Genomic DNA, 14331 nt, shown 5'->3' on the forward strand with positions numbered 1-14331 from the left:
ATCTTCAACTTCATCCCAATTTGATTTGTGCAAATCTGTCATTTGGCTGAGATTATAGTACATGGCTTAGAAATTAAATTGCCTTTGGAGATTATTGCTACTGTGCATGTGTAATTAAGTGTTCTCATTATTGTCTATAAAGCTGTACAGACCTGTGGTTTTATGGGAAGAGTGTAAAGCCAATGATTTCAAATCAATCAGTTGGAGAATTCTGAGATGTTCCAACCACTAGTTTTGTGAGAAATTTTAAGAAGCACAATCATCCTACAGTCAGCCTGGAATGACATAAAGTAGTAAAAACTATGCCATATTAATTAAACAAGGATTCATTAAGCACCTGCTATGTCTTTTCCCACTGTGTACTCTAAGGTGTGAGGGCTGTCATGAAAGATGTAGGAGAGCTAGGGAATGTTAGATGTGAGAAGAACTTTAGACAAAATCTTGGTCCAGTTTTCTTACTTTATTGTTGAGACCTAGAAAATGTGAGTGGCTTAAGCTCTCGCATCTAAAATTAGTGTCAGTACTAGAATTAGAACACACAAGAGAAAACACAATTAAAACAAGTGAACCTAAGAACTCAGAGTAGGTGTTGGGTTAACTATAAAGATGTGGTGGTGGTGGTGTGGTAATGCGTGTGTGCTCAACCGTATTTGACTCTTTCTAATCACATGGACTAGGAGAAGGCAATGGCACCCCACTCCAGTACTCTTGCCTGGAAAATCCCATGGATGAAGGAGCCTGGAAGGCTGCAGTCCATGGGGTCGCTGAGGGTCGGACACGACTGAGCGACTTCACTTTCACTTTTCACTATCATGCATTGGAGAAGGAAATGGCAACCCACTCCAGTGTTCTTGCTTGGAGAATCCCAGGGATGGGGAAGCCTGGTGGGCTGCCGTCTATGGGGTCGCACAGAGTCGGACACGACTGAAGTGACTTAGCAATAGCAATCCCAAGGACTATAGCCAGCCAGGCTCCTCTGTCCGTGGAATTCTCCAGATAAGAATACTGGAGAAGGTTGCCATTTCCTTCTCCAGGGGATCTTCCAGAACCAGGGATTGAACCTGTGTCTCCTGCATTGGCAAGCGGGTTCTTTACCGCAGTGCCACCAGGGAAGCACTGACTAAAGATAGTGAAGTGTAACTGTTCAGATTACAGAGTGATGCCATGGAAGGAGCATCAAGGGATGTTTAAATATAGTATTTGGTTTTATTGTTATATCTAGATCATAGTCCTTTTTCAGATGCGATCATTATCACTGATTTCATATGAAAGATGAATTATCTGTTGATTATTTCATAATGACCAAAACATGTGCTGAATTAACACTCTGTAGTACTTTACATCTAACTGTAACAGCAACACAACATTCTCATGTTTCTGCAGCATACCTGTATGCTCTAATGGCTATGCTTGCTGCTCATTTGACTTGGAAATATCTTAAAATAACTTCCCGGTGGTCTAAATCCAGAGGTTGTGGACTGAATAAAAGCTGATGAGAAAGTCTTTCAGTGGTGTATGTAATGTTTTTAGGGCTTCAAGCTCTCTTTTAGGTCTTATATTGAAGAAAATGGAAACACTTTTTATCAATCTACCAAGTAAAATTCATAGTCGATACTAGCATGCCAAATTCAAAAGATGACTTTCAAATATTTGTATTGCTCTTTGTGAAAAATGCTTTAAATGCTTATAAACAGATCATCCTTACTGTATCTCTTAGCAACCTGGAAATTAAATGAAATAACCTTATGTCTACATATGGTAGACTTTAAATTTTGTAACAATCATTGGTGTTTTAAATTATTCACCTATAATTTAGAGACATGATGCTGTTGTTCTCATCCCTGCTAGATAGTTTTCCTTTCACTCACTATTTTTTACTCTTCTCGTTCCCTGTAATGTTACTACATGGACACATCAGAGCATTTAGTTTTTTATTTTCTGAGCTATGGTTCCCTTCCATAAAACTAATTAATAGAGATGATTCTAATACCTTTCTTTCTGAATGAACCTTAAGTTTCTGTTTCATCTTTTTCTTATTTCTTATAAGGCTGTAAATATAATCTCTGGCATTTCTCCAAAATCAGCATGGAAAAACATGGGAAAACCTATATAACTATGTTTTTTTAAAGAATAAATTATAGAATAGTAATACAGTATACCAAGTTTCACTTTTCTTAAAAATCTAAGCCAAAAATAGGACAAAGACCTTACAATTCACTATGCTATTCCATCAACTTCATACATTACAGTAGACTTTCTTATTAACATCAAAAATAATTGGCATGGGCATTTACATTTCTTCATAAGGTGCAAAAGCTTTTCAGAATATTGGTTATGAAACTGAAAGCAAATGGAATATTGAAGCGAGTTCTTACTCTGCTTCTGAAGGTTTGCTTGCTTGCTAAGTTGCTTCAGTCATGTTGACCCTTTGTGATCTCATGGACTGTAGCCCCCTACCACCCCTCTGTCCTTGGGATTCTCTAGGCAAGAATAATGGAGTGAGCTGCCATTTCCAATAAAAAACACTATAGTTAATTCATCTAAATTTGCCATGTTTTTGTACGTTCTTCTTACTTTAAGCCATTGAAAGAACAAAATGATGTCAAAATCACTTGGGAATTATTTTTAAAATATATTTTAGATAATTGTATTGCTAAATCAACACTTTAAATGTTTCAGGAAACTACAAATAAGGCTTAATATAATTATATTCTTGATTCCATGAAGTCTTACAGTATAAATATTTTTGCCCTCCATTTTATATAGAAGTCATAGAATCAATATTACAGTGCACGTTTCATGCTATATATTCTAATTAGCATTATGTTATCTTTTAAGTTATGAAGTATTTTCTTAACACTCAGATTATAGTTGGTCAGCATTAAAATGTCCTGACATCAACTCCAATGTGTGGAGAAGGGTGTTCCCCCCACCACCCCAGGTACATCAAGCAGTGCTCCAGACATCATCAGGGTGGCCTACGGACAGATTCCACAGGTTAGGGAGAAATAGTAGAAGACTCTTTCCCCCACTTCTTTTGATGCCAGGTTCACGCTTGGCATCATCTGTATGACCAACTGGCTGTAAATCAGGTTCCCAAGACCCCCTCTTTAGGTATGATTAGTTTGGTAAGTAGCTCGCAGAACTTAGACATTTTTCTTACTAGTTCACCAGTTTATTATAAAAGAATTCAGGAAAAACCAGAGGGAAGAAAGAGATGTTTAGGACAGGTATGGGGATAGGTACCAAGTTTCCATGCCCTCTGCAGGTACACCCCTCTCTCTACATCTCCACGTGCTCACCAACCCAGAAACTCTTCAAACCTAGTCCTTTTGGAGATTTTATGGAGGTATAATTACAAAGATATGATTGTTCAAATCACTGGCCTTTAGTGATTGAAGTCACTCAGCCTTCAGCCACTCTCCCCTCCCAAGAATTCAGAGGGTGGTACTATAAGCTCCAACCGTCTGATCACAATATCAGTTTCCAAAAGTCATTTCATTAACCTGGCAAACAAAAGACACATTTATCACTCTGAACACTTAGGAGATTCCAAGGGTTTTGGGAGCTGTGAGCTAGGAATCAAAGAAGAAGACTGAATATATATGTATAAGAAATATATTTTGGTCATCTGAATAAACAAATATATATTTTTCTTGTAAATCACAATATCACAGTATTAAATATTAAAGTACATATGTTGCTTTAGGCTGCTGGTGCTGCTAAGTCGCTTCAGTCGTGTCCGACTCTGTGCAACCCGATAGATGGCAGCCCACCAGGCTCCCCCGTCCATGGCATTATCCAGGCAAGAACACTGGATTGGGTTGCCATTTCTTCTCCAATGCATGAAAGTGAAAAGTGAAAGTGAAGTCGCTCAGCCGTGTCCAACTCTTAGCAACCCCATGGACTGCAGCCCACCAGGCTCCTCTGTCCATGGGATTTTCCAGGCAAGAGTACTAGAGTGGGATGCCATTGCCTTCTCCTTGCTTTAGGCTATGAAAATACAAATGTAAGAAAATACTTTTAAAAAATTTTAACAGGAAATATGCTGAAATTCAAGTTTGTTGAGTCAATCAGCCTGCCTGAGTAATTCTGTCCCACCTAGAGCTCCTTTGCCATTTGGTACTATCTGCATAATAACAAACATTGAATAGTTTTCGAACTGCATGTACCAGGCACTGAAAGTACACAGAAGATGAGTAGCTGACAGACTCATAACATAGTAAGATAGGTGTAATAATGGCCGACTGCACAGACTGTAGCCTACGAAGCTCCTCTATCCACGGGATTTCCCAAGCAAGAACACTGGAGTGGGTTGCCATTTCCTCCTCCAGGGGACTTTCCTGACCCAAGGATCAAACCTACATTTTCTATGTCTCCTGAGTTGAGGGCGGATTATTTACCTGCTTAGCCATTGGAAAAGCCCCTTATATAGAGATACACAGGTATTGAAAAGAAAAGAGTAATCATATCTGTAGAGAGAACTTAGAATGAATATGACCCTGCCAGGTGTTCGAGATTGGAAAGAATATCCAGGGACTAATAGATGCAAAACCCAGAAGTATGAGAATTTGGTATGTCTGTGGTTCATTGTGTGCATGTGAAGCTTATAATGCAATCAGAGTGAAATCATGTAGCTGCAAATTAGGGAGATGCCTTTCCACTCTACGCAAGGACTTCAAGTCACTCAGGAATTTCAAATCAATGTGCAGTGTCGCTGCACATTGGAAAACTGATTGAAGTGGGTTGAAATTGAAAGCAGAAAAGTTAATTAAGAGTTTATTGTAATGGCTGAAAAGGAAGGAAATGAGTGAAGATTGTAGTAAAGGAGAGAGGCACAATTAGGAAGTAGAAGCAAAGGGATATAGTGACATCCTGAAAATGGGAGTTGGAGGGAGGAAGGTAATCATTCTGCCTCTGACCTGTGGGGGAGAGCAAGATAAAGAATGCAAGAACAGCAGGTTTGTTGAAGATGAGAAGTTTGTTTTTGGATGTTAAATGGTTTGTGGAAATGTTTGGTACCTATAACACAATATTTTATGAATGAATAAAGGATTGTTCAGTAAGCATATGTTGCTATGCTTAGAATCTATATCTGAAGTGTAGTGTTTGAAAGGGTCCACAGTACCTTCTGTTGATAAGTGCTATCATTTCCATTCACATATGCATACATTCATCAGTTAATTTGTTCAAGAGATAGTCATAGATTTTGCTGGGTAGCCATGTTTCTGCTTAATCAAAAGCCACAGTCTAGCCTTCTACTATTTTAACTTAGCAGAATATACTAACAGGTAAACTAACAATTACAGTGCTCTGTGGCTTACTACATTGGGGAATGGTAATTTGTTGTTTAATTTGCATGTATGTGATTATTAGGACAAATATTTAAATAATTATTACCTAGTGCTGTTTCTTCTGTCTATGGTTTTTCTGTCTGTATCTTTTGACCATCTGTTTGTTGAAAAGCAACAGTTTAAATATCATTTGACTAGGTCCTTTATTTTTGTAATATTAATAAGCTTTGTTTATTGAAAATGTTATTGTCCATATCATATACTTGATTATTATTTGTTGTTTTTTTCTATTATTAAGACCACAAGAATGTGTTTGCACTTTATTTTTTTTAATTAATAATTTATTGTTGGTAAAAAGACTGGTTAGAGGTAGTTTTCAGTAAAAACCTTTATAAGACCTTGCATCACAAATATACAGACACTATAAAAATTGTGTCAGGGAGGTTTTGGTTCTAAACAATTCTGCAGAAGGTCCTAGTTACACTTTCCAATAATGAAAAATGTTTATAATCAGGTATCTCAGAGATGGTGATGACGCATGTGACCAACCTTGCATTGTGCCTCGAGAGAATATGCATATCCACCTTTTTTTCTTCCATTCTTTAACTTTTCTTTCTAGTCCATTTCTTCTCATATACATCTACTGTTCTAGTTAAGTCCGACACACTCTCTTTTCCATACTTCAGTAATATGTCTTGGAAAGAGGAAACCAAATTTTGGATATCTTTCTGTGCTCCCTATCACAAATAATCACTCACACAGTAAGTATTTATTTGGTATAGCATTCTGGAGATGTTAAGATATATAAAATATGCTTAAAGTTCATTACAGAAGCTCAGAAGTTCTGTTCAGTTCAGTCGCTCGGTTGTGTCCAGCTCTTTGCAACCCCATGGACTGCAGCATGCCAGGCTTCCCTATCTATCACCAACTCCCGTAGCTTACTCAAACTCATGTCCATTGAGTCGGTGATGCCATCCAACCATCTCATCCTCTGTCGTTCCTTTCTCCTCCCACCTTCAATATTTCCCATTCTTTTCCAATGAATCAGTTCTTCACATCAGGTGGCAAAGTATTGGAGTTTCAGCTTCAGCATCAGTCCTCCCAGTGAATGCCGAGTTCCAGAGAACAGCAAGGAGAGATAGGAAAGCCTTCCTCAGTGATCAATACGAAGAAATGGAGAAAAACAATAGAATAGGAAAGACCAGAGATCTCTTCAAGAAAATTAGAGATACCAAGGGAACATTTCATGCAAAGATAGGCACAATAAAGGACAGAAATGGTATGGTCCTAACCATAGCAGAAAAGAAGCAGAAAATAATAAGAGGTGGCAAAAATACACAGAAGAACTATACAAAAAAGATTTTCACGATCCAGATAATCACGATGGTGTGATCACTCACCTAGAGCCAGACATCCTGGAATGTGAAGTCAAGTCGGCTTTAGGAAGCATCACTACAAACAAAGCTAGTGGAGGTGATGGAATTCCAGCTGAGCTATTTCAAATCCTAAAAGATGATGCTGTGATAGTGCTGCACTCAATATGCCAGCAAATTTGGAAGACCCAGCAATGGCCACAGGACTGGAAAAGGTCAGTTTTCATCCCAATCCCAAGAAAGGCAATGCCAAAGAATGTTCAAACTACCACACAATTGCACTCCTCTCACACACTAGCAAATAAATGCTCAAAATTCTCCAAGCCAGGTTTCAATAGTATATGGACTGAACTAACAGATGTTCAAGCTGATATTCGAAAAGGCAGAGGAACCAGAGATCAAATTGCCAGCATCTGTTGGATCATCAAAAATCAAGAGAGTTCCAGAAAAACATCTACTTCTGCTTTACTGACTATTCCAAAGCCTTTGACTGTGTGGATCACAACAAACTGGAAAATTCTTAAAGAGATGGGAATACCAGACTACCTTACCTGCCTCCTGAGAAATCTGTATGCAGGTCAAGAAGCAATTGTTAGAACCTGACATGGAACAATAGACAGGTTCCAAATTGGAAAAGGAGTATGTCAAGGCTGTATTTTGTCACCCTGCTTATTTAACTTATATGCAGAGTACATCATGAGAAATGCTGGACAGATGAAGCACAGGCTTGAATCAAGATTGCCGGGACAAATATCAATAACCTTAGATATGCAGATGAGTCTACACTTATGGCTGAAAGTGAAGAAGAACTAAAGAGCCTCTAAATGAAATGAAAGAGGAGAGTGCAAGAGTTGGCTTAAAACTCAACATTTAGCAAACTAAGACATGGCATCCGGTCCCATCTCTTCATGACAAATAGATGGGGAAACAATGGAAACAATGACAGACTTTAATTTTTTGGGCTCCAAAATCCCTGCAGATTGTGACTGCAGCCATGAAATATAAAGACACTTGCTCCTTGGAGGAAACGTTATGACCAACCTAGACAGCGTATTAAAAAGCAAAGACATTACTTTGACAACAAAAGTCCATCTAGTCAAAGTTTTGGTTTTTCCAGTAGTCATGTATGGATGTGAAAGATGGACCATAAAGAAACCTAAGCACTGAAGAACTGATGCTTTTGAACTGTGGTGTTGGAGAAGACTCTTGAGAGTCCCTTGGACTTCAAGAGATCCAACCAGTCCATCCTAAAGGAAATCAGTCCTGAAGCTCAGAAAACGTGACATTTGTAGTAATGAGAAAAGATGAGTAGGAAATTGCCACTAAAGTATCCAGAAAAATGTAAATAAGGATATTACAAGTAGAAAGAATAAGTTCATTGTGTATATGTACCATAGCTTTCTTATCCATTCATCTGCTGATGGACATCTAGGTTGCTTCTATGTCCTGGCTATTATAAACAGTTCTGCAACGTTGAATCAGTTCTAATGAGGTGGATGAAACTGGAGCCTATTATACAGAGTGAAGTAAGCCAGAAAGAAAAACACCAATACAGTATACTAACGCATATATATGGAATTTAGAAAGATGGTAACAATAACCCTGTATATGAGACAGCAAAAGAGACACTGATGTATAGAACAGTCTTTTGGACTCTGTGGGAGAGGGAGAGGGTGGGATGATTTGGGAGAATGGCATTGAAACATGTATAATATCATATATGAAACAAGTCGCCAGTCCAGGTTCGATGCACGATACTGGATGCTTGGGGCTGGTGCACTGGGACGACCCAGAGGGATGGTATGGGGAGGGAGGAGGGAGGAGGGTTCAGGATGGGGAACACATGTATACCTGTGGTGGATTCATTTCGATGTTTGGCAAAACCAATACAATATTGTAAAGTTTAAAAATAAAATAAAATTTAAAAAAAAAAGAAAGAAGAAATTCATAGATTCCTAAATTAAATGCTAAGTATTGATATATTGCCTGGAGAAGAGAATGGCAGCCCAGTCCAGTATTCTTGCCTGAAGGAGTCCATGGGGTCCCTGAAGGAGTCCATGGGGTCGCAAAGAGGTGGACACAACTGAGCGACTAACACTTCACTTCATTGATATTTTGGAGGCAATAGATGATTCTGGTTGGCTGGAGAACTGTACACATAGAAGAATCCATGCAGGGAAAGGAAGGTAACCTAGGTCAGATTGTGAAGGGTTTGTTGTGCCTTACGAAGAAATTTTAATGTTCTTTTGGATTTTTGTTTATTAGACATTGAGAGAGGCCAAGCATTTAAATCAGGAGAATGATATGAATAGACATTAAACGTTAAAAGGTGTCTCCTTTTATATGAGAGGGGGTGACTGAAGAAGAGAGATGCTGACATATTAATACATAGTGATTTTACCTCTAGATGGAGTTTTTTAAACTATCTTATTCATGCTGTGTGTTTGTATGTGCTTGTTGTGATTTCTGAAAAATGCATGTTGAGTATGTGTGTTTTGTAGGGAGGATTGGAGGGTGTATCATAAAGATGCAGAACTTTTATAGAAAGTACATCAAACTTAGACAGTTTTAGTGCCTAAGTTTAGTTTAGTGCATTTAGACAGTTTAGTGTCTGTGTTGATGAAACGTGATTGTTGAGTATTGAGATGGGGGCATCTCCTGAAGAGGAACGGGAAGATTAGAGTCATTTTTCAGCTTTAGAATTCTGTTGTTGAGTCCAACAACCATGTTTTATTTATTTACTTTTTTTCATTATTATCAGTACTTTCAAAAGATAATTACTAGTAACAGAGGGAAGTCTGTGTAAAAGGAGTTAACGTAGATGCAGTTGCTGAAATGTAGGTTTTAAAAATTGAAAAAATACTGGAATTAGTAAAGTGTATGCTAGCTATTGATCTGAAAATTAACAATGACTAAGATTAAAATAAGACAGCATGAAAAGCAAGTATTTTTCAAGCAGCACAGTGGTAGGGTTTTGTGTTTTCATTTTGGGCATGCAAACTATGCTTTTTTGTGAAATTTTATATTTTCAGAAATATAAATGATACATTGAGTTTGAACAAATGAGTATAAGAACCATTTTAAGAATATTTTTTTGAGCTGAGGAAGATACAGATATCGGATAAGAGATTAAGAAATAGAAAAAGGTAATTTGGACAGTAAAACGAGAAAAATAAGGCTGATGGATTAGTTTAATCCACACTCTAGAGATTTTGAGATCTAATCTATTATATGGCATTTCTAAAAGGTGTTAAAGAGAAACTATCGGACAACATCTTGAATATCTGAACTAATCAGTTACTGGAGAAAGGAACTAGATAATGGTAGGAGGCAGTTCATGGTTAATTGTTCCTGTTTTATTTGGTCATTCTTAAATTTTTCAACTTAATAATTTGGCAAAGAATATTTACTTTTCTAAGAACCAACTCCCAACTTTTATTGTAAACCTGGATGAGAACCAATCTAAATTCTCCGTTTTTACCATTAATAAGTTTTTGTTTCTAAGTAAGTTCTAATGAGGTGGATGAAACTGGAACCTATTATACAGAGTGAAGTAAGCCAGAAAGAAAAACACCAATACAGTATACTAACTCATATATATGGAATTTAGAAAGATGGTAAAAATAACCCTGTGTACGAGACAGTAAAAGAGACACTGATGTATAGATCAGTCTTGTGGACTCTGTGGGAGAGGGAGAGGGTGGGGAGATTTGGGAGAATGGCATTGAAACATGTGTAATATCATGTATGAGACAAGTCGCCAGTCCAGGTTCGATGCACGATGCTGGATGCTTGGGGCTGGTGCACTGGGACTGCCCAGAGGGAGGGTAGGGGGAGGGAGGAGGGAGGAGGGTTCAGGGTGGGGAGCACAGGTATACCTGTGGTGGATTCATTTCGATGTTGGGCAAAACTAATACAATATTGTAAAGTTTAAAAAAAAAAAAAAAAAACTTAGGTGAAATGAATCAGTATTGCAGTGAAAAGTCTTTTAAAAAAGGGTAATTGAAATCAATAAAGTATATAAATTAGTCTAGTTAATAACACTTTTTATGTCAAATATAATCTACCTTTATAGGCTTATGAGTTTTAGAACTGTAAGAAAATTCAACATTGAGTCATTCTCGATTATATACTTTCAAGTGGGGAAACTAAGACCCAGGGCTACTACATACCTCACATAAGATAGCATTACCAGATAGTGACAGAATTAGGAGAAGATCCAACTTCCGTTGTTTGTGGTTCTTCCTGACACACAGCAAGGACATGTATGTCATATGTTAAAGTTTAGAGTATTTTAAAGGAAACAGTTCATAAAGCAAACAAAAGTACTTCTAGTTATTATAATGTAACTTTTATCTTGAGATTGTTATTCTAGTTTTGCATAGATTAAATAAGATGCTATTTATACTTCACATAACTTATCCATTTAAGGAATCCTTTTTTTTTTTTAAATTTTGCCACTGACACCATCTAACATTTAGACAATTTCTGTATCTTGTTCTCTGGGTGTTAGGTCACTGTAGGAATGAGAGATGGGTTCTGTGATGATTTAGACAGGTAGAATGGGGGTGAGTGGGAGGGAGTCTCAAGAGGGAAGGGATATATGTATACATGTAGCTGATTCACATCATTGTACAGCAGAAACTAACATGACATTGTAAAGCAATTATACTCTCGTTTTAAAAATTAAAAATAAAGTTGATCAAACATACCTAAAAAAAAGCAATAAAAGATGGCACTCTTCTCTTGGTTAGCTAGTTAGTTGTTGTCTGTGATTTGAGCAGAACTCAGTAGTATTATTGGCCCCAAATATATAATGACTTTCTCTTTTAGTAACAGGTAATGTGTTCCAATAAATGAGTTTTATCTGTTGGATCAATGAATACTTGGCTTTTTATCTTGGGCTATTAAACTAAAAGTTTTAAACTAAATCCTGGATGTTACAAAAGTAATTTTTTATATAAAATAACTTTCTGATTTATAATGCAAAAATAAAACTGTTCTGAAACAAAGTCATTGATCAGCACAATGGCTTTGATTAGTAGGTTCAAATAATGACCTGGAAGAAAAACTGTTAGTATTTAAAAATAGAATCAGCCATTTGAAAATAGCAATGTCAGTGAGTATGAAATCATTGGTGATTAATATTGACATGGCGGTGTTGGCATGTGCTACGATGAGGTGTTGACCTTTGGTCATAATGGAGCCCAATACTCACAGTAGAAAAAGAAAGTGACATCTAAAGGGAAGTGGGAGAATAATAGTTCAATTACCAGGGAAATTAGGAACTCTAGTTTTCAAACTTTTTCTTAATTGCACAAATTGATTTCTTTGAAGATAGGAGTTTGATAAATGACATGGGGTTGGACCCACATAAAAGCTTATAAATGAAACCCTCTCTGGTCACATTCTATTTTCTTATGTTAATATATTATTAAAATATTATCTGTATAAGCATTTAAATATTTATGTTAAGTAAATATATGACTGTTTATTCATATGTTGAATATGTACTTCCTTGATTGGGAAAGACCAATACAGAACACATTCATGCACAGCTGCTGCCTTCTATTCTTTTGAACTGACTGAGAAGAGCACTCTGATAAATTGAATGTATCCTTTTTAGTACAGTTCATTAATAAATGTTTCATTACTTTATGACAGAGTGGAATAGAAAAATGACTCTTGTTTTATACTTTGATCGTGGACATCTGGTCAAAAAAAAAAGTGGAAATTTCTGACTTATACCCAAATGTTCACAAGGAAAGTGATTACATATAATATTTACATTAATCTATTTCTTTAAGTGATTTGTTTAGTCACAACAATATGCATAAGTGAACATAAACATCCATGTATATTTATCGATATGGAAGTAAAATCAAGAATAATTGGTGGCCTACTGCTGTAGGAAAAATGGATTTTATTTTGTCTTTAAAATGGAGAATTGGAAGAACTCTTCAAGAATGTTTTACAGATAATTAAAATCATATTCTGCCAGACTCAGAATGTAAAATAATGGATCAGAATAAATATTTATTCATTTTGTTCTTCCACATATTCTGCAAATATGTATTCAGAGCCTATGTGTGTATCTTCTGTCTTGCCTGCAAGAATGTAAACCACAGGAAAACAGTGACATGGTTTGCCTTGATCACTGCATTATACCCTGTACCCCTCACTGTGCCTCAACAGCAAGAGACAGTCAGTAAACACAGATGAATGAGTAAGTGCCTGGTACTGAACTGCATGATACGTATATGGTGGTGGTGGTGGTGTAGTCACTAAGTTGTGTCTGACTCTCGCAATCTTATGGACTGCAGCCCGCCAGTCTCTGTCCATGGGATTTCCCTGGCAAGAATACTGGAGTGGGTTGCCATTTCCTTCTCCAGGGGATTTTCTCAACCTAGGGATTGAATCCACGTCTCCTGCATTGTAGGGGGATTACCACTGAGCCACCAGGGAAGCCCTATGATAGGCAGATGCCGATGATCAAAACAGATCTATTCGACTGCCTTAATGTCCAGCTGAGGGACTGAGGTAGATGAAAACATCAAATACTTATATCAATAAATATTTAGTGGCAATTGTGTTAAACACTATTAAGGAAAAAAAATGACATTTTTTTTTCAGTTTTGTAAATGTTTGTTCAGTCACTAAGTTTTGTCTGAATCTTAGCAACCCCATGGGCTGCAATACACCAGTCTCCCCTGTCCTTCACTAACTCTCCTGGATTTTGTGTAAATTCATGTCCATTGAATTGGTGATGCTATCTAAACATTTCATCCTTGTCTCTTCCTTCTTCTCCGGCCCTACATCTTTCCCAGCATTAAGGTCTTTTTTAATGAGTCCGCTCTTCGCATCAGGTGGCAGTTTCGGAGCTTCAGCTTCATATATCTTCCAATGAATATTCAGGGATGATTTCCTTTTGGACTGACTGGTTTGTTCTCCTTGCTGCCCAAGGGAGTCTCAAGAGTCTTCTCCAGCTCTACCAAAAGCATCAATTCTTCCATGCTCAGACTTCTTTATGGTCTAACTCTCACGTCCATTCATTACTACTGGAAAAACCATAGCTTTGATTATATAGACCATTGTCAGCAAAGTGATGTCTCTGCTTTTTAATACGTTGTCTAGGTTTGTCATAGCTTTCCTTCCAAGGAGCAAGTGTCTTTTAATTTCATGGCTGCAGTCACCTTTACTCAATGGCTTTGGAGCCCAAGAAAATAAAATCTGTCACTGGTTCCACTTTTCCCTTTCTATTTGCCACGAAGTTATGAGACTGGATGACATGATGTTAGTTTTTGAGTGTCGAATTTTAAGCCAGCTTTTTCACTTTCCTCTTTCACCCTCATGAAGAGGCTCTTTTGCTCCTCTTCACTTTCTACCATTAGAATGGCATCATCTGCATGTATGAGGTTGTTGACATTTCTTCTGGCAATCCTGATTCCAGCTTGTGATTCATTCAGCCTGGCATTTTGCATGATATACTCTGCATATAAGTTAAATAAGGAGGGTGACAATATATAGTCTTCTCATACTCCTTTCCCAATTTTGAGCCAGTCTGTTCTTCCACATAACGTTCTAACTGTTGCCTCTTGACCCACCTACAGGTCTTTCAGGAGACAGGTGTGGTGGTCTGGTACTCCGATCTCTTTTAAGAATTT

At 37.3% G+C, this 14331-nt stretch overlaps 1 protein-coding gene across 1 annotated transcript in view; it reads left to right on the forward strand.

The window, feature by feature from the left end:
* Positions 1 to 14331, forward strand: part of KCND2 (potassium voltage-gated channel subfamily D member 2) — a 563422-nt gene that overhangs the window by 61357 nt on the left and 487734 nt on the right. The window lies entirely within an intron of this gene.

This window comes from Bos javanicus, chromosome 4, assembly GCF_032452875.1.
Source record: "Bos javanicus breed banteng chromosome 4, ARS-OSU_banteng_1.0, whole genome shotgun sequence".
Lineage (NCBI taxonomy): Eukaryota > Metazoa > Chordata > Mammalia > Artiodactyla > Bovidae > Bos > Bos javanicus.